The sequence below is a fragment of the Camelus dromedarius genome, chromosome 7 (assembly GCF_036321535.1).
Source record: "Camelus dromedarius isolate mCamDro1 chromosome 7, mCamDro1.pat, whole genome shotgun sequence".
In the NCBI taxonomy this organism is placed as follows: domain Eukaryota; kingdom Metazoa; phylum Chordata; class Mammalia; order Artiodactyla; family Camelidae; genus Camelus; species Camelus dromedarius.
Window position 1 is genome coordinate 58,493,177 of NC_087442.1, and position 20,526 is coordinate 58,513,702.

At 39.1% G+C, this 20,526-nt stretch overlaps 1 long non-coding RNA gene across 1 annotated transcript in view; it reads left to right on the top strand.

The window, feature by feature from the left end:
- Positions 1–19,741, top strand: part of LOC135321753 (uncharacterized) — a 101,240-nt gene extending 81,499 nt beyond the window's left edge. Inside the window, exon 4 of the long non-coding RNA XR_010381791.1 lies at positions 19,574–19,741. This is a non-coding gene — a long non-coding RNA (uncharacterized LOC135321753). The remainder of the gene's footprint in view (positions 1–19,573) is intronic.
- Positions 19,742–20,526: the final 785 nt, after the last annotated feature.

The following is a 20,526-nucleotide window of genomic DNA, read 5'->3' on the forward strand; positions in this document are numbered from 1 at the left end:
GTGGGAGAAACTCAGTGATGAATAACTCAGAGGGTTGGTTAAAACTTTGGCTTGTATAGCATCTTAGCAAAGAATAATACATTTGTAGGAAAGGTACAGACAAAGGAAAGGGGGTTTAGGCTAGCAAGGTTGGTAAACTGTGGGAAGGGAAATATATGGGGGAAACTAATGGGTGATAAGTGTTGTTCAATAGGGTTTTGTTACGTGGATTCTTCTCAGTGCCATCTCATTTCCAGTGATGTTTGTTATCCCTTTCTCAGTGTGGGAAGTGGAATATGGGGAGGGCACCTTCACAAGGGGAATTTATGTTCTGCTTTCTGGCAGGTATGGAAAGGGCAGAGAATTTATACTGTGTCTGCTTTTGCTCAATCACTTGCAGCTCAAAGTAGTTCTTATGCTCAAGTGGCATATTTTAGGATGACACACTCTAACCACTTTATTATACAGTTATAAAAATGAACATGTTTGCTTCACTCAAGAGGGAATCAGACACATGTTATAACCTGTGCAAAGAAAAAGTCAAAAAAGCTCAGATGTATATAGACCAAAAAGATATTTAATTGAATACATAAATGGAGGCAATTATTTTCCCATAGATTGGCAGGGAAGACAGTTGAACCTCGACAAGACAGGATAGAATTTGCACGTCCATCAGTTACCTACAACTTAGAGTTTAAGGCCAATGGACAGGGCTAGAACCTGATAACTTGAAGGAATGTTCTCTACATAGTGCATAATTTTCCACCGAAATACAAATTCTTTTCTGCCTCAGATACCTGGTGGGAGGATGGTAACATGGAGGCCTTTGAACTGAGTTCACCAAAGGAAGGATATACCCATGGGTTGAAGTTTGGGAACACTGATTATAATAAGGGCAGGATAATTTAGGATTAATGTGGCAGAGTTTGGGGATGGCACTTAAAATGGAGGCCAAAGTCAGGTTTCCAGTGTTGGGGGCAGGGTAACAGACATGTGTGCTGCTGGGCTTGACCTTTTCCTGGAGGTAAAGTCAAATGCCTCTTGTCTGTCACACAACTAACTGAGTGCCATCTTTTTGAAATCAGTGAAGATAACCCTCCATCTCCCAGTTTCCTGGAAGAGATGGAACTAACTTCCGCTGTTATCTGATTCCAAATTGCAAACCCTACCTCCAATTACAAAGGTACAATAAATTTAGCAGTTTTATCTTGACATGAACGTAATGCATCCACTTAGCGATATAAAAGAGTGAGATTTCTTTCTGTCTTTGTAACTCTTCATCAGGGTTGCCTGCAATGCACATCCCATTCTGGTTTAATGGTTTTTCAATAATAAAATTATTTTCTTTCTCTTCTATCTTTGTGGAGAGATTTTCTGGGTTGGGAAGAGATTTTGTTTTTGATTGTATTTCTCCAACAGTAGACATAAGGGTAAAGTCAAATGGAAAAGGCTTTTTGATGAGTACCCTGTATCACAGAAGGCCTTGTTTAGAGCCACAGATGGAGACTTTCAAGGAGGAAGGATCTATATTTGGCTGTGGAAGTAATACACTGGCCCTGGGAAAGTGCCCTCACCCCCATCCACCCTAAGGCTGTCAGCTGCCTTCAGCCACCTACCCTAGACACCTTCTAAGGTCTCCTGAGGAGAGATGTTCTGGTACTGTCTAGACTGTGCCCCTGGCTTTGTGGCTACGCTTTCTTAGACTGGAAGCTTTGCTGAAGGTACAGCCTCTGTTCTCTGGGATTCCAGTTGCACAGACATAGTGGCTCACTGGCAATTTTGGCTCTTGGACACTTAGCAAATACTGAAATTAAATCACATAAAGAAGGCTGGACCCCATAGATCATGTCTATCATTGTGATGTCTGGATCTTAGTTTCCTTAGTTGCTGTAGGCCAAGGCTGTGGGAACCAAAGCCATCTTACTTTTGTACTCAGCATGGAGTTTGAGAGCCACATCTTGCATTTACATTAATTATGACTTTGCTGTTCCACTGTCTTCATCAGCATAACTTTAATTTTCCAGAATCTCTTGCCCAGCGCAAAGAGTTTGATGGTTTATTAAAGAAGATTCTCAGAAGACAGAATAATGTCTCACCAAAGATGTCTGTGTCCTAACCCCTGAAGCCCCTTGTTATAACCAGCTACCTTATATTTTTTTTCAAGATAAAATGTGTTACCTTACATGGCAAAAGGGTCTTTGCAGATGTGGTTACATTAAAGATCTTGAAATGGGGAGATTATTTTGGATTATCTGGGTGGACTCAATTTAGTCACATAAATCCTTGTAAGAGGGGGACAGAAGGACAAGAGTCAAAAAGTAAGAATGAGATGTAATGATGGAAGCAGAGGTCAGAATGATGCGAAGAAGAGGCCAATGAACTCAGGAATAAAGGTGGTCTCTAGAACGGGAAAATGTAAAGAAATGGCTTCTCCCCTAGGGCCTCCAGGTCTCCATTCAGCCCTTTTGACACCTTGATTTTAGGACTTCTGACCTCTAGGGGTATAAGATAATAAATTTATGTTGTTTTAAGACACTAAATTTGTGGTAACTTTTTACAGCAGCAGTAGCAAAGTACCACCCATCAACTCTTTAATGGAAAGCATTGAAAGTTTGCACCCTATAACTCTTTTAACCCCTTGCCTCAAAATCATTGCCTTGCTATTTTTCACTAATCCTCTTAAACTTCAGATTCTCAGTAAATTCTGACCATGCCATCCATTCCCTGCCCCACCTCCATGAGACACTGCCAAAGCTCTGTGAAGATGGTGGTCTCTTTTCCTGCAGTAAACAATAAACTAGCTTTATCTTATCAACAGGCTGTGTTTGCTGATTCTTGGGCAACCAGCATTGACAGTTGTCTGAGTAAAGCCATTACCATTGGTTAGTTTCTTAAGGTACTGCTTCCAGTGTTTAACAGCAGCTTTGGCTAATAATAATTATTGTTTCCAGCTTTCTGGCCAGTAGGTGCACTGGCAAAGATCACAGTACTGCTTCCTGCTGGAATATGTCAACCTCCACTGGGTTTGAAGTGTGTGCCTCTGTCCTTTCTTGGAAGGCCATAATTTGGGCAAAAGTGAATAGAGACATGGGCTCCTATGAGGCTGCGTATGAGGCTGGGATCCAGCTCAAGTGGAGATCCTTGTCAGGTAGTCAGGACAGAGAAGTCAGGCTTTAATGGGTGTCAGTAAACAAGCCTCAGGAGTCACTGATGTCTGCATCCCAAGGGTCTTTCAAAGCAGGGTTAATAACCAGACATCAATCAGGAATTTGTGAACATCCTGGCCTAGAATTTCCTGGGGAGAATGACTTGAAATACTCTACCACACAGCAGTCTCAGTTGGGGAAGTTTTTGATTGACTTGCTGGTGACATTGGCTCCATCAATTCCCTTAATATTATCATCCCCACTTCCACCATCCTCTTCCATTTATATACCTTTCATTACTTTTATCACCCCCAGTATGCCTGATTTATTGATATAATTACTTCTTCTGCCCCTCTGTATTCTCCTTCTCTGCAAATGTTAATATTTTCATATCCTTCCGTTCCCAGCCCCAAACCTAAATTCCATTGTATCAATGACTCTTTCACCAAAAATCTGATTTTATTTGTCCTTTCATCCTTCCATCTTTGCACCGGTTTGAAGCAAACTAATCTGTATTAACCAGTCATCTGCTTTCTTCACTTCTGATTCTGGCTGCCAGGTAATTGCCCACTGGAAATGAATGGTTTCCAGCCTCTCTGTGACCTCAGTGATGTTCATTCTCCCTCTCATTTGTTCCCCATCATCTCCTTTCCCATTTGCTTTCTTAGGTATTCCAAAATTTCACCAATCTCTGCAAGCCCTTCCTCCAACCCTGTCACTCTTAGCCAACTTCTTAGAGAAAATGGAGTCCTTCAAGTATACCCTTTCCCAACTTCTCTGCTGTTCTCTAGGCTTACTTAAAACTGCACCCATTCCTATCCCTTCTCTGCTATTCTGAATGAACAGAGGACCCTTCTCTTGGAGATCAGCAATTTCTCCTAGGTAGTGAATTATAGCTGCTACCTTCTTTCTTCAACTGTTCTCTCTGAAGATACTTCTTGAATTATCCCATCTACCTGATAATGAGAAACTCTAGCTTTTCACTTGGTCCTTCCTCTAAACCTTACTTTGATCATAACCTCACAGTAAGCCATCATTTTTGGTTTTTCTTGTTTTGCCCAACAAGTATACAGAAAGAAAAGTCTTCTCATGCTGTGTTTACTTCCTCAGCCTGCATCACTGCTGTAATATACTTTATCATCTTTGCTGGTTTAAAGGGCACAGCAAAATAGAGGTGAGATGACGAGGCAGGTGGACAGGCTGGCCATCAGATAGTTCCATGGGAATGTGTTCTTTCTTAAAGTCATTGAACTTCAGCTTTTCCATCTATAAGTGAAGTATTCCAAGTGTCCAAGAATGATCAGATCTAGGTAGATAGACTCATGGTGACTAGATGCATACTGGCCTGACATTAAACCAAAATCCAACATGGCACTCTTACAAGTGAGAAATACTTGTATTCTAGAATTGTTTCTCAGAGGAGTGAGATGAAATCAGGACACTAATTAAGTGGCTAGTAGTACAGTAATCTGAACCAGAGTGGTAGTAGTAGAGAGACCAGAGAAAAGGTAAATGGACTTGGGATTTATTTTGATAGTAGAACTAAAATAATTTACTAATGGAGTAGATTTGGGAGAGGAGGAGGAAAAAGGTATGTAGGATGACTTTCCCCACACACACCTTGGATTTTTGTTTTTTTTTGTTTGTTTGTTTTTGTTTTTTTTTTTGTAATTGAGCTAGATTATTCCTTGCTTTGAACTAGGGTTTTCCTGTTTTGAATTTAAACTCCATTCTTTTATCTTACACATTTCTTACCTTGTAAATGGAGGTAAAGTCACTCCCTCCACAATATTGCCCTCATGTCTCTCTTTGCACTGATGTTGTTCAGAACACTGATGACTCGTCCACTACAAATCCAGGGTTGACTTTTAGTCCCAGTTGCCAATACTCAGTGGAAACTGGGGTGATAGTTGTCTCTTCCCTTGCTTGTTAAAAGTCTTGTCTCACTGGTTTTGGGTCACTAGCCTCTCTCTCCTGATTCTCTCACCTTTCCCCTCTCATTTGATTATCTCTCTAGTCTTGACAGAGAGCTGTCAAAGCACAGAGCTATGCTTTGATTTTTCTCTTGTTTTTCAGGATGAAAATTCACTTCTCCAGTTTAACTGGCATGGCTTCAACACCAATTTCTGATGGTTTGAAAATCTATATGCTAATAGCTGTACTCATCATTGATCATGCAGTCATCATGTGCTGGCACATCTCTGATCCCTAAGTGTGTGCTGTCTTGTCTATACTGTGATGTAACATCAATATCCTTGTTTTCTAACGAGGGAGCAGATTCTTTATGGTTAGGGATTTTGCCCAAGCTCACAGAGTCAGAAATTGGCAGACTTGGATTTTGAACACAGATGCATCTGTATCCTAAACTGTGATCATAGCAGTTGTGGTCTGTTGCCTTCCCAAATTCCTGCTCCTTCCAGCTCTACCCTTCCCCCTAAACTTAACAACACAAAACACCTCCTCTTTTTGTATCCTTTATTTTGCTTCATGATTTTGTCTTCCACACAGTCTCCAAATCTAGAAACATCCTTGACTTCTTCCTCCCCATTTTCCCCTGTCAAATTGGTCTCCATGTCCAGCAGCATTTAGTTCATAGATGTCATGGCAAGAATGCATTGCTGACATCATCTCCTGCTTCCTAATTGATTTCCTGGGCTAGTCTTTCCATAACCCATTAGTCCTGCAAACTGTTACCAGATCCTTTTTAATCAATCTGATTCTGTCACTTTACTTAAAAACCTTTCTTAGCTCCTTGAGTCCTTGTTGCGTACAAATCTCTGTGGCACTCATCCAAGATCACTCACAATTGGCCTCACCTATATCTTCTGTTCAGATTTGTCTCTCACGTATGTGAATGATTATTTTTTCAGATGTATGTAGATGTTATATAAGGAGCAAAATACAGAGTAATTTCAAAGTATTGCTAAATTTATAGTGGCTTTTATCATTATGAATTTCTTAGTCAATGAGATTTTAAAGGTACCACTACATTCATATGGGGCACTTCAATTCTTTTGGTGTTAAAAAGAGTGTCTCACAAGTAAGAAAAGGCTGAGATCCACTGATTGGTTCTCCTTTTTGATTGATCATCCTTTCATAAAAGCTTTCTTTGGGATTTTAGAATTTAATAATTTTAATGAATGTGATTAGCCATTGTAGTTTCAAGGTTGTGGACCTAGTAGCCAAGGTCATATCTGTGCTGAGTAACAGTGGGTGTGGGCATGGGTTTGCATGCGGTTACTAGCTCTAGGATCTTTGAAAAGAAGGGAGGAAATTAATTTTTATCTTTAATAGCTCATTGGAAAGAACTTTTAAATGCATCTATCCTTTATGGTAGACGTCACTGTGGAAATGGGAATGAAATGAAGGGGAAAAAAGTGGTATTTCATTATGATACTGTATCCAGTGCAGTGTGGTCTTCAGTTGTGTCTTATATTGAAAACAAGGGATGGACATTGTTTTCCATCCTGGTGCAGCCACCTGTGCTTCTGGCAGTATCGCCAGGGCAGCTGGCATATATAGATCATTCTCCTCATACAGAGGCCCTGTATAGTGAGAGGAGATTGGGCTCTGGAGTTGGACTTATTTGGGCTAAAACTTGTATACAAAATCGCCAAATGTTACACATCAGTTTTCTTTTCTTCTATGTAGGAACAAAGCCTATTTTGTAAGGTTATTGGGAGTTAAACAAGAGCATTGAACTTGAAAAGATTAATAAATATTGATTTCTCTTTCCCCGGCACCCTGGGCCCAAATAGCTGACTTCTATTTAGTGCTTAAAACTCTAGGGCTGGAGGAAACACAACCCTTATTTAGTCTAGTTCATTATTTCACAAATGTGAAAATACCAGGAGGCCACGCAAGATCTACTGGTCACATCATAAAGTTGTTATATAATTGGGACTAGACTGAGGAGTCTCCTCCTAGCCTAGTATTGACCATCCATAGTAATGGAAAGTTGATCGCCAATCAAATGCTAACAAGATGTTGAATGGATTGCATTGTCATCCCAGTAATGGAAAGTTGATCTCCAAATGCTAATGAGATGTTGAATGGGTTGAATGGAACAAATAAGTGAAAATCTTCTTAATTCTGGACATGGGGCTGGCACTGCTGAATAGAATGATGAATAAACATATTTCCTTTATCTATAATGATTCCTAGAAATTTGTAACACTGGCTGTACACCAGAATAACCCGGGGAAGGTCTTCAAATTTATCCATACCTGAACTTACCCAGAGTTTTTAATTCAGAATTTTAAAATTATTTTTGTCTGGAGTGCGACCCAGGTATTAGACATCAACACAACTAAATAAATATTATTTAGGATGGAATGATAACTATGAAGAAATGAGAAGTGCTTGGGAGCACAGAGGAAGGAGGGATTTACCTTGGGATCAAAAAGAAGGCTTTAGGAAACTTGCTGAAGAGTGATTCCAAATTATCTTACCCATCATCATATTGCTGGCATATTACTATATAAAACAGGGAGCTTCTGCATTTGTTTACATCTATTTTGGGAAGAATAATACCTTTTTTTGGTTATTAGACATTCAGTCTTTTGCCACCACCCCTGCCTCCATGCCTTAACTGTAATTGTTTGACTCATTTCTCTTCTTTTTCTTAGACAGTGTCAAATACAATACATGAAAGAGACATTTTGCTCCAAATATATTTGTTGAATTTTTAAACCTTAAATATTGTATTGCATAAATAGCATAAATAGCCTATGGTCTATCACAACACGTACAACTGTAGTGGAAATCCTGGTCCTTGTACTACAACTGGCTTTTGTGATATGGAGTGGGGTGGGGATGGGTAGAGGGAGGATTGGTGGAGGGCACAGCTTGTGGTCCCAAGTCAACAAACTTGAAGAGGGCTAGTTAAAGGGGACTACCTACAATTGAAAGAAGTTGTGCTATTTATGCAATACAATATGTAAGGTTTAAAAACAATCACAGGGTTTGTCCAGGAGAATAAAACATAAACACTCTCTGAAGGAGTCCCGGTGTTTGTTCTGGAGAGCAGCAGACTAAGGAAACCTTGAGCTCTTACCTCTTAGGATATTTGATAAGACGTTCTGCTGACTTTGGAAGCTGCTTTTCTTCATGATCAACTTTCTCCCTTTGCAGATTGTAATCCACACACGTGTACCTACATATTTATGGATCTTTCTAGGGGGTATGGTGATTGACTATCACTTCCAGAGACACCTGGGGGAGGGGGCGTGGTTAGATGCAGAGGAGGGTCCTTCCACTGCGGTACTGGCTGGTTGGTTTGTTGGTCCACACCCAAGTCCTGATGTGGTTGGTCCTGAGTCTCCATGATTTGCTTGAGGCTTCCTTGAGGTCATCACGCAGTCTGATGGAGATGCCACAAGGTATGTTCTCTCTACCCTGTAGGCTAAAGATGCTGTATGTTTTTAGATTTTGGGGGTAGGGAAGAAGCAGGGAATATCATGATTGCAGAAGCCATGAAAGAAAAGCTGTATTTTCACATAGTACTCAGTATTATAACACCATTTTTTTGGAAACAGCATTATTAAAATATAATCCATATACCATAAAATTCACCAATTCAAAGTTTACAATTCAGTAGTGGTTAGTATATTCGTAGAGTTGTATAACCATCACCACAGTCAATTTTAGAGTATTTTCATCACCTCCAGAAACACCACCTCCTAACCACTACTTCTCCCCAACCTGTGACCCCTGTCACTACCAGCCCTAGGAAACCACCAATCTTGCTTCTGTCTCTATTTTCCTATTATACTCTCTCTATTCTGGACATTATAGCACCATTTAAAAGGAGCAAATTCCATAGACCAATGATTCTTAAACTTCTTTTTTAAATCATAGGACTCCTTTACATCTAGAAAATTACTGAGGAGCCCAGCAAGCTTTTGTTTATGTAGGTTATATGTGTCAACATATACAGTATTAGAAATTAAAACTGCGAAAAAAATTAAACCTTTATTTACTGGTTCACTTAAAAATAACAATAAAACTTTTACATATTAATGTAATGTTTGTATGAGAAATAATTATATTTTCTCCTCCAAAAAATTAGTGATGAGTGGCATTTTCTGCATATTTTTTGAATCTCTTTTATGTATGGCTTAGAAGAGAGCTGGATTCTCCTATCTCCTTCTTTTTTTCAGTCTGCTGGAATATGTTGTTTGGAATAAATAAATGAAGAGAATCTGACCCTATGCAGATGTAGTTGGAAAAGAGAGGAGTATTTTAGCAGCCTTTTTAGATAATTGTAGATATTCTTCTTTGATACCACACCAAACTTGACAAGTGGTAGTTTCTTAAAGGTTGGTTGTTATGTGGAATCTGAAATAATACCAATAAAATTTCACACTCTGGACACTCATGAGAGAATGAGTGAAAGCGTCAGATGATGTCTTAGTATTATTAAGAAAATACTTTTGACCTCATGGACCTACTGAAAGTATATCTTTGAAGACTATATTTTGAGAATTGCTGCTATAGCCCAAAGATAATGATGATTTAACATGCATCTGGCAGGGATGGGACACCATTCTTAAACCTTGAACTGAAGAAGATTGATAGAAAATTGAGCTGGGTAAAGCATCAATAAACAGGCCATCCATTTTTAAGGGGTCATACAGGAAATATGTAAGAAGCAGGAAGAGTAACTAGACAGACTCAGTTTATAATCCTCCCTCTGAAACAAAGTCTTTTTGGACAGAAAACCCTCAGGAATAGAGCTTATCCATAGTATTGACGAGGAGGCATGCAGAAGGGACTTAGGGAAGACCTGCCATAAGGCACCAAGAAGTCCTACCCTGAACTCACACATCCCTGCCCTGTACTTCACCTCTGCCATTATGAAGGTCTCTGTTGTTTCGCATCCCCCCAAATTACACAAACAGTTTTGTAAAATGAAACTCACACTCGGGATTTATATTAAGACTTCATTGCTTATCAAACTGCATCACAGGAAAGAAAGGAGTACACACCAGTCAAAAGCCGAAGATCACCCTAATGAACTGTCAGTTCTTGATAGAAAATTATAGTTGCTGAAAAATCTTGAGCTGGGTTTTGATGAAAGCTATCCTTAGGCATAAAATAGTGTATTCAGGCTTTTCCATTAGCCTGATAAGGTTCAAGCTCTCTGTTCCTTTAGGCGCAGTGATGACCACCTTGTATGAAAGATCCACTCAAGACAAAAGCAACCATATTTCAGGGATAGGATACGGTGGCCCTTAGAGAAGACATCAATCAGAAACCAATGTCTCATCATAAGACTGTTTAGAGATCAGCCTCAGGTGCCATCCCTAAGGATACAGGCAAGAGGGCTTACTGGATTCCCAGTTCTGTCAAAATTGTTGTTCAGTCCCCAGTGTTCATGTCCCCTCATTTTCCAGTCCAATGATACAATTTTAGTTTTAGTCTTCCCTACTCCCAGTATTGATGCTATTGGCCTATCCCATGACTGTGGCAATAATTTCCTCTTCTCTTTCTAGTTCACCACTCTACATGGACTTCTCTCAAATCTCCCTTTCTTATATATCATATATTTGTTAATATATCACCATTCATACAAAGATAGGCATTTCGGAGTCAAACTAGAATCCTTCTGCTCCTTCATTTTCCTCATCCTTTTGGCTCCATGTCCTATAGAACTTACCCCCAGAGATGTCTGGACATCCCTACTGCTACCTCCATCACCTGTCACCTCCTAAGTAGTCTCCTTGATTTTAGTCTCTCCACATTACTGTTCCATTCTACATTTTACTACCTTCTTAATTTTTCTAAGAAGTGTCTTTCAAGCACCATGTTAGTAGCTCTTTTGTTGTTTTACACAAAGGCAATGAATTTTAATATCTGGTCAAAATATCACAAAGCAAAACATCATGGCAGTTTAATGGTGTATTGGGTATTCTTAAATTTTATCTTCTGCTATTTAACCTTTGAACTGTACTTAGGATGTGAGCAGAGGCAGATGTTACCTTTTGGAAATTATGAGAGAAAACTGAGGGCTAGAGGGCTAAACATGAGGATTTCTGTTTTTCCCATTCTGAATTATAACGCTTGAAAAGAGACTCCTTGTAAGTAATGTACTGAAGTGAAGAGAAACAAGGAAACAGTTATCTAGGCTAAGTGTCAACCCATATAAAATTTAAATAGTGGGCTCTGCGCTGAAGGCATAAACATTTGGATATGCATATAAGTTAACTTGTGATCTAGTTGTGTTTTTCAGCTTGTGGGGCATAGATCCTGGATTGTTTGGGAATTACATAACAAGGAACTGGTGAATGTGGATGCTGCTGTCTCACTTGATTGAAATTAATGTAATCGATACATCTATAACATGATTTTCAAGTGAATGTAATGGTTAATGAAATATAAGTTTAATGTGTGACCAAAGTCATAGTAGGTTGTTTCATTATAAATTTTGCTATCAATGGATACTAAGTTACAACCAGTCCCACATAAATGGTTTAATTTTTAAGTTAGGAAGGACTCCACATGCTTGAACAGGTTAATAAGCATTGATTCAGTTGATAAGCATTTAAAAACTTTACAGTTTTTAAAAGAATTTCAAATGAAAACACTGAAATGGAGATGGATGTAGTATTGTGGAATTTCTGAAAAGATGTAGGCTTACAATATACATTTGGGAATCATCAGCATGTAAGCTTTTGTAAGGTCATCATACTGGATTAGATTGCTGTAAACTTTTGTAAGGTCATCATACTGGATTAGATTGCTGAGTGAATAATCAGTATAGATTTTAAAAAGTAATCAGAGAGTCTAAGGACTGAGCCATAGGGATATATTAAGGGATTAAGATAGTGATAAGGATCCAGCTAAGGAGGCAGAGTGGCTAGTGAAAAAGAGAGGAAAATCAAAATAATATACATCCTGAAAGTTAAGCATTTAAAGGGCAGACAAGGATTAACTATCAAATGTGGCTAATAGGTAGACTAATGTGAGGACTGAGAAATGACCATTGGATTTTACAATGAGAGGGTGACTGATGACTCTGACAATAGTAGTTTTGGTGGAATGTGAGAGAGAAGTCCTTCTGGAGTGAGTAGGAGAGTATAGAGGAATACTGGAAATGGGGAACTTCGATCAACCATTGGAAGAGTTTTACTGCGACAATTAAAAAGCGAGATGGAGAAGTAGACAGAGGAAGGAGATATAGAGTCAAGAATTTCTTGTTGTTCTTAAGATGAGAGAAATAATAGCATGATCACATGCTGAGGGGAAAGTTCCCGGAGAGAACCACTTCAGCTGTGTTAATACCACTAATTAGCCCCTTCCTATTGTTAAGGTGAATTATATTCTCTTTCTTATAATTATATATCTATTTTAAATAATTAAGCCTTCAAACTTCTAGGAAAGCTGAATGCTATCTCAGGGTACTGCCTCTACACTTTCTTTCCTCAAAGTACTGTTTGTTCAGCTCAAGAGAGACAATCTCAGTAAGAGATCTAATGGTTAATTTTCTGCTCTGCTTAACATGATGATTCTCATCCATCCTCCTACTTGTTGCAACTCTTCCATTGGCTTCCAGGCCACTCCTCTTCTCCTGACTCTCCTTTCTTCTTCCTCTACACCTTCTCAGTCTGTTTTGCCTGCACCTGCTCTGCCTGCTTGTCCAGAGTCAGCATCTCCAAGGTGCTGCTTACCTGTTCAGTAACCTATGTTATAAAAATGGCATCTGACATATGCTGAGAATTTACTATTAAGTTCCAGGCACTTTGCTAAGTTCTGTAACTGCCTTATCTCATTCAACCCACATCAAACACTTCTCTGAGTATTACTCTCCTCATTTACAAATGGGGAAGTTTATGTTGAGTAAGTCTCTAAATCTTACCCAATTGCATGGAGTTAGTAAATGGGAGAACTTTGATGGAACTTATTGCCTGTCTTTTGCTATAACTACTCTGTTTTACTATCTTCTAAAACTCTAATTCAGATCTCCTTAGTTTCAGACTGGTACATCCATGTAACTGCCTAATGGATGTAGATTAGTCATTTTTACGTTAAAAGCTATTAAACTAAACTCAGTGCTGTCACTCATTCCAACCCCTCCTCTACCCTACAAATGTCCCTATTCTAATATCTCCTTCTCTGATACTCTTTATTTCCTGTCATGGTTTCTCCTCCAATCCATTCCCCAAGTTTAGGACGTTCTGGATTTCCCCTCTCCCTCACCTGCATTATCTGTGGTCTCCATGTCCATTGGTCTCTGCATCCCAGAGCTGCGGACATCCTTCTCTGCTTTCTAACTGACCTCCTGCTGCTGCTCTCCATTGCAGTTGGTTCTCCCCACAGCTGTCAAGGCTGGCTCCCAAAAAAGTCAATTTGATTATTCCACTCCACTTAGAAACCTCTCATGGCCCTTGTCACCTCCATTGTCACTTCCATTCTACTTATATCACTCTATAATTGTCCTTATGCACCTTGCTTACCAGAGACATCATGAACACAGGTGAAGTTTTATATTTCAAGATATACGTGGATGCTCTTATGCTGAAGGAAATAAAATAACTTTTAATATCTTTGCTGAATTTTAAGTGGTGTATCATTTTTCTCAATCGATGGGAAACTAATATACAACTATTGTCATGTGGGATTGCTCGATTTTTGACACTGAAAAATATATTCTTATTCATAACTACATACCAAATAAATTACTTTTGTGTCAAAGCTCTTGTTTAAACTAATATTCTCAGCTAGAGCTGTTCTCTGGCCATGAATTCTGAAGATAGGGCATATTAATTTTACATACTAAACTTTGATAAAGTTTGAGGGACAGAATGGGGATGGGGAAGTGGGGTGGGGAAGTAGGGATGGAGAAATATGGGGATCATCACAACAGGGTCTTTCCAAAACAGGAACTCTGGTCCTTTGCTAGCTGCCAATAAAAAATGCAAATGAAGACTGATAGAAAAATCATACTTAGTAATATGCTATATTTTAATGTAGCACAACCTGGATCTCAGTTGTGTCCTGAAATAAAAAGGACAGTCCTCTTATATAGCTCAGTCTCTCAGACAAGAGGCCATGTCGATGGGTAGAGAATGGACTCTGGGTTCAGATCAACTTGAATTCAAATCCTGGATACACTCCTGGATAACTGGGTGATCGTGTTTAAGTCCTGTCCTGCCTCTGAGTCTCAATTATCTTTAAATGGTGGGAAATCTTATTTACAATGTAAATATAAGGGTTTCTTGGATGAGAAACACTTGTTAATCTTTACTCTTACCATGAAATGCTCTAAGTAGCTCACATCTATTTAGTTTTAACAGTTAGAACTGTAAGACTAGAAGAAACATCAAAGTTTATTTCAGTCTCTTGTTTTACAGATGCAGAAACCCAAGAAGATTAAGAGACATACGATACACTATTTGTGTATCTGGGACTAGATCTCAATATTCTAGTTTCCTAACCTAGCACTGCTAACATGCTTTGAGGGGACTATTAGGAGCTCACAGCTGGGTAGGAGACTCTTACCTTAGCTCAGTTACCAATATTATAAGGCTGGAACATCAGCTATAAGAGAAGTGGGAGCCACAGGAAGGAAGGATTCGTTTTCCTGAGGACCACAGGAAAGCTTCATCACATCTGTTACAGTGACTGGGGAACATTCTACTCTTCTCACTTATTCTGCTCCAGTTCACCATTTAGTAATTCAGGTATTCATGCAGTAACAAGTCTGCCAGGTAGTATTTGAGTCGATCTGAAAAGTCAAAGAGTTTACAATTAAAGGATGAGGGAGAAATAAAATGTAGAAGAGGATGGTAATAACAAGTAGTGATTATATCCCTAAAAGAAATGCAAACAAATACAGAAGCACCATCTCTTATATAACAGTAAACTGGGCAACCTTTGAATACAGGGTTGAGACTCATTCCCCTACTTGTAAAATAAAGAACCAGTTGATGTTTTTGTTTGTTTGTTTGTTTGTTGCTTATTTTTTATTCAGAGTCATTTCTTTCTTACTATCTGGCACATAGGTACAGCTTTAATACTTTCCTCCCATTATCTTCTCATACTTGGTATTCATTCCCCTTCCTCCCAGCCTCTTCTCTAAGGTGGACTTTTCCTGGCAGCAACAAGCCCTTTCAGAAATGAGGTCATGTCCAGTCTGCATTCACATGCCAGAAAAGCAGGTGTGGAGGTGGGAGCAGGGAAGATGGACTTTAGGGGAGGTCATAGGGAAAGCTGAGGGCAGCTGAGCATCCTCACTCTACCTCTATACCTCTCTCTTCCAGACCTCAAGGCACTCTGGTAAATTGGATAATTTCAGTCACCTAGAAAGGCCATATCCCTGCTGCCCACCTCCCACTGGACTGTGCCTTGGAGCTTTTTTGAGTGGAACTGGATGAAGAGAGCCCAGGGGATACCATGGGGATGGTACCCATCATGGTTCCCGAATTTGCCCCTACCCTTTGCTGACTCCCAGATGTCATACAGATGTTTCTTCCAGAAGCGAAATGAATGAAAGCCCACAGAGAAGTGTGATTTGCATGGTTACATGCATTGCTCAAACCTTATTGTAATTCCAATAATAGAAATTATAAAAAAGAAAAGAATGGCCCCAGAATCCCACCCCTTTAGCCAGATAACAACTGTCTTTTTGTAAAAAGGACAATTTCTACTCTATTTGTATCCTTTGTATAATTTGCAAGATTTCAAGTCACGAATCAATGTTTTTTAACCTTGGCTCATTTGAATCACTAAGGTTGTTTTTAAAAGAGGTAGACAATCATGCCCACCTTGCCCTATACAATCAGAATCTCAGGAATCTGTGTTTGTAAAATGACTCCCAGGTCAACATTCTCAGGTTGAAAATAACAGCAGTTGCTGCATTTAAAAACATTATTTTTTAAAAAAATTTGAACTAAAATTCATGTATCATAAAATTCACCATTTTAAAGTACACAATTCAGTAGCATTTACTACATTCACAGTGTTGTGCAACTAGCGTCTTTCTGCAGAGCTTTTTGAGTTACATCTGCTAACATTATGTAAAGCAGAAAGTTACACTAGTCTAATAAAATCTAACAAAGTTATTTTTTTCAAACTGGTAAGTATTTTCTTATGATTTATGTTACTTCCACCCCCAGTCTTGTGAGGTGCAGTTGTAGAAACGTCAGAGTAGTGAGTAGTTCACCTTTCCAGGTCTGGAGGAGTGAGCAGGGCTGCACGGGGTCCTTTCTGTAGTAACTGATATAAGGATCAAGGTAAGTCCAGTAATAACAATAGCTGACATATTTTGGCCTTTTGCTGTGTTCCAGCTACTCTGCTAGTTCTCTAATCCTCTCATTATTTCTAAACCTCCCAACAAACCTGCAGAAGTTCTCTGTTTTGCGTCTGGCAACTGAGGATCAGAGATTTGCCCAAGGTCATGCAACTTGAAAGTGATGTGATGCAGCGGGGATTCTGTTTGATCTGTAGGATTCCACTGCCCACCACATTCTCTCTCTCAGTTGTTATTCTGATTAATGGCCCTTTCCAGTAAGTTATTAACTGTTTAAAGTAGACACTCTTATTTTTCAGCTTTACCACTGTTTTCTTATCCCTCTTTTATCCACTAGTCTTCTTGTATGTTGGACTAAATAAATGTTTCATTGGATCATTGGAAGAGTAGGTGGTTCCCAGTTTTATGAAATTCGTAGTTTTTCAAAACACATATGTACACAATCCATGTTAATATTCCCTTTTTTTTTGTTTTACTGAGGGTAAGTAACAGATTCTAGGGTGACAAATAGCATCAGGAGAGACTAATTTTTAAGGAACTTGGCACTTCTAGAATTTTCCATATTATTGCTTAATCTGCTGACTTAAATGTTGGTGTCAGGAGGATTTTCTGTGATCTTGGAAGGGAAGTATGGGATATAGAGGGAAAGAGCCGAAGGTCTATTTCAAACTGCATTTCAACACCTGATTGAAAATATCATAACTATTAGATTAAACAGCAGAGAAACAGAATTATTAGCTGCTGCAAAAACCTGCAGCTGTCATTTCCAGGACAGGGCAAAGGTTCAAAGGAGGATCCAGCTCCAGTTTTGTCCCACTCTGACTCCATCCTGTACCTTGAGAGCTCACCTGTGCAAGTGGAATCTGAATTCCTGCCTGAGTGGGCAAGTTCACAGACATTGGAAAGCTCAAGTGTGGGGCCCACAGTAACAATGTCACTACTGCTGACCCATTACCCACCAAGTGTTTAGGAAAATGATAACCATGTGCCCTGCTCTGGAAGCATTTTCTATTTTGGGGAGTGAAATGGCTTGTAAACTAGTTGGTGCTATGTAAGATGTGGGTCACGGCATCTTCAGAAGCTTTGGAATTACGGACAAAGGTTGACAGATTTGAATGGTTTTATGGCATTTTCTGTAGACTTAATAATATATTTTACTTGTCAACAAATATTAATTTTACAAAGGTATATGGGTTGAATAAAATGCAACTTTATTTTAAGATATTATTAACATTAATGAAGCTTTTTATTATTATGCACTTTTTTTAGTCAGTGAATACTCAAGGATAGCTACTATCGCGTAGTTGTCTAACGACTATGCTTTTTTTATTCTAGAAAAAGAGACCCACTTACAAAAAAAAATTTGAGGAAAACCAATTTATTTGATATTTAAAAGAACTTTAAATATTTTCCTTTAATTAGTGCTCTCAGGGCCGAACAAGGACAATTTTGTGTTGCTGATTACATTTTGGGGATGGGAAGCTAGCCTAAAAGTTTCACCTGACAGAGGAGGATTTTATTCTAATTCCTCAGTGACTGAGGTCAAGCAGAAAATTTTGAATACTCCCAGGCTGCACTTTCCCCAGAGTTAGGTTTTAGTACAGGGTCGGGTGAGATGTGGGAACATAGGCCAACATAAATTAGTTTTCATTTGCATCCAAGAATAGAGGATAATAATTGTTTTTCGCTCTAGTTAAATCTACTGTGCCCTCAGTACATACAGGGTAGGGGTCTGATAGGAAGCAGGTGGCACCTGCCAATTGGGACTACCTAGAGAAATGTTGGCAGGGTTTAGGAAAAGCAGGATGGTCCAGCATCCTAGGGCTTGGCCTGAAAGGGGAGAGGAGGAAGCAGTTCCTGGAACCAGTAGAAAAGGAGGAACAGAGAGGGTCATTGGGTAGGAGCTGTGGCTTTCAGGAGATGAGCTTTGTGATAGGGGAGCCAGGGAAAGAAAGGCCCTGAGCCTTCTCCCTCCAATCATCTGCATTTCCTCGAAGTGTCTCCCTTTGAACACTCCCACAGGAAGAGGAGGGCAGGGAAACCAGGGCACTAACCTGAAGGATGGCAAGTGGCTCTAAAGGGCCCAGGGAAAGATACCGAGCACCATCAACCACACCTGATAACATATCAAATACCTGTCTTCCTCTACCTGGACAGGGTGGAAATGGAAATGGGATTTATATAGATTATGATTCAATTCTTTATGGTTTAATTCACACAGTGTATGTTTGGCTAAATCCCTCAATTTCTCTGAGTCTTGTCTTACATTTGTAAAATGTGGATAGAAGTCTTACTTTCCCAGGTTGGTCTCAGGTTTAAGATGTTATATAGAATAGGATATAGCAAAGTCTGTTTAATGCTGAGAAATTTAGCGCAATAAGTAACTTTAGAACTTAGTCTCTATCATTTTTGCTTTTGCGGATCAACTACTTAGTGTCCACTGCATGGTCAGTGCTTAGGGAATTTATATTCTTAAGCAGTTATTGAACTAGTTGGGAATGTAGTATATAAGGGTATCAAACCTGTATCATTGACTGGAGTCTGATCTGAGTATGTCTTGCACATGTAATTTTACTAATTCTCTATTTTGGTGCTTATGTGACTAATAAAATACAAGTTTACTTTAGAGTGTTATGAAGTCATGGTGCCTTGTTTATTTTTATCATGGTGGTATATTTTCTCAGTCAAAAGGATACTAAAGCACACTATCTTTTTGTGGGGGCAGGTCAAGAATACCTTTTTTTTTTTTTTTTGCAATTTTAAAAGGAATCTTTGTACTTAAAGTGTTTAGGGGCCACTGATCTCTTTTAGCTTCATGTAGCAACACTGCTTAGATTTTATAAAGAAATAGTAGGTCTTAAACATCTTTTTCTGAGGATGAATCTTTCCCTGTTCTGCATAATAATTCTGAGGACAGTACTGGTACCAGTTCAACAATGCCTTTAAAATGGAGAGTCTCCTCTTTCAAACTCTCAGTGTAGATAATAAATAGGAAAAAAGTCTAATTTTAGGGTAATTCTCCAATATAGGAATGGGACTGAAATCTGGAAAAGAAAATATACTTAATCCTGAATAGGAATCATTCATGTTTGGGAAAAATAAGAGAGGCTATATGAGCCCCTTCTGTCAGTGCTCTTCTGTCAGTGTCTCCGGAACAATCCAGAAATCCAGACCTTCTTGTCCTTCTATTCCACAGGTGGAGTGCGATGAGAAGAAAACAGCCTGTGGATCCAGACAAACCTGGTTTCACATCCTGAATCTGAAGTATTAGGTGTGCAAATGTGAGTAATTTACTTCTAACTGGGTCTAATGTAAAAATATCCAGATTGCAAGATTATTTTGAGTTTCAGTGAGATAGCTGGTATTGTGGGGATGAAAAATAATTTCCCTCTTTTGATGCTATGGCTCTACAGAACTCCCATCACTTTAGTACTTAGAATTTCAGGACTGGAGGGACTCCCGGTAGTCTCTAACTTCTTTATTTTAAAGATAGAAATCTAAAGGGGTTATAGGACACATCTATGGTCATCTAAGTAGTTAGTGGTAAAATTCAGACTGGAACTCAGTCCTTTTCTGAAATTGAAATTTGTCAGCCACCAAATGTAATGAGTTATCGAACTGAGCTGAATACATGTTTGAGAATCTACCTAATGGTAGGTATCCACTGAGCAGACCCTGGGACTCAAAAGGTGAAGACATTGACACAACCAACAAGGTGACAATCTGAGCGTGAATACAATCACATCACAAGTTTGATACAAATACACTGAGTTATGTATGTCCAGAGGAAGGAGAAATTTAACTCTGCCCGAGGTGGAAGAACCTAATGAAATCTACCTTGTATTTAATAGAAGGCGGAGACCCTTCCAGCTAATCCCATCTGCCTCACTGTTTATTTAACAAATATATGTGAATCCACAGCTAAGTATCAAATGCTCTCTGGCAGTAAGGAGGGGTAGGTACTTCTAAAGACTTTGCAATTAAAGATATGAAGGAGATGTGCTGTAGAGGGGATGTGGCAATCAAAATTGATGATGATTTCCTTAAGAATGAACCAAGGGCAGAAGATTAATGAATTGTCAGACCCCAGGTAAGTTCGTCACAGCTGTCAGTAGGTCACCTGGCCAGACGTCTGAGGCTATCCTTCAG